We start from the raw sequence: 968 nt of genomic DNA, 5'->3' as shown, positions 1-968 counted from the left end.
GAGAGAGAGAGAGAGAGAGAGAGAGAGAGAGAGAGAGAGAGAGAGAGAGAGAAAGCACATGCAAATGCATATTCGGTACCTGCAGTCAGATAATGGTATTAGAAACCATAGTCTGGAGTTACAGGCAACTGTGAGCTTCCTTACAACTGCCAGGTGCCACTGGGAACTGTCCCCTTCGAGAGCAGCAGGTGCTCTTGGCCACAGAGCCATCTCTCCAGCACTAGTTCAACTCTTCTTTAGAGAAAAACACAGTAAAAGTTATCTAAACACAGATTCTGAGAAATGTGTCACCAAATGTTTACAACTTTGTACTCATTTTGCGAACATCTTAGAGTGTACTTATATTCACCAACATGGCCAAGAAGTTACAGAGTGGTCTAAGCTTACAGGACAACCTTCATACATACAATTCAACATTCTACTGTAATGTCCTTATGCCATGTGTGACTACACTGCCACTTTACGTGGTGATCCCATGCCCCCTACCCCAAGTCTTCCATATGTGGTTCTTCCACATTGACCATGCTGAGGTGTAAACAGCAGAAAGATCTTTGCACTTTTTCTCAACAAGGGACCATCCTCTCTAGATGTCCACAGCACTTGGTACCCAGTCTCCGCCACCCGATATATTACACAGGGTTAATTACTTTAGCCACACCATGTAGTGGGCAAATGAGTGCCCAGTTCTCTCTCTGTCTTATGGTCCTTACACTGCCACAGAACCATACTCTCCCCATCCACACACATCTTCACTAGGATAGGTCATCTGAGGCACCATCTCTCAGTAACATGCATTTAGAAAGATTTGGACAAGAAAAAGGGCATAGAGGAACACGGTATCTCACCCCTATGACCGTGTATTGGTCAAAGTTCTCCAGAACTTATAGAACTTATGGAATGAATATCGCTCTCTCTTTCTCTTCTCTCTCTCTCTCTCTCTCTCTCTCTCTCTCTCTCTCTCTCTCTCT

This window comes from Grammomys surdaster, unplaced genomic scaffold, assembly GCF_004785775.1.
Source record: "Grammomys surdaster isolate TR1022 unplaced genomic scaffold, NIH_TR_1.0 129, whole genome shotgun sequence".
Classification (NCBI taxonomy): Eukaryota; Metazoa; Chordata; class Mammalia; order Rodentia; family Muridae; genus Grammomys; species Grammomys surdaster.
The sequence above is the reverse complement of the archived record's forward strand: the minus strand, read 5'-3'. Positions refer to the sequence as shown.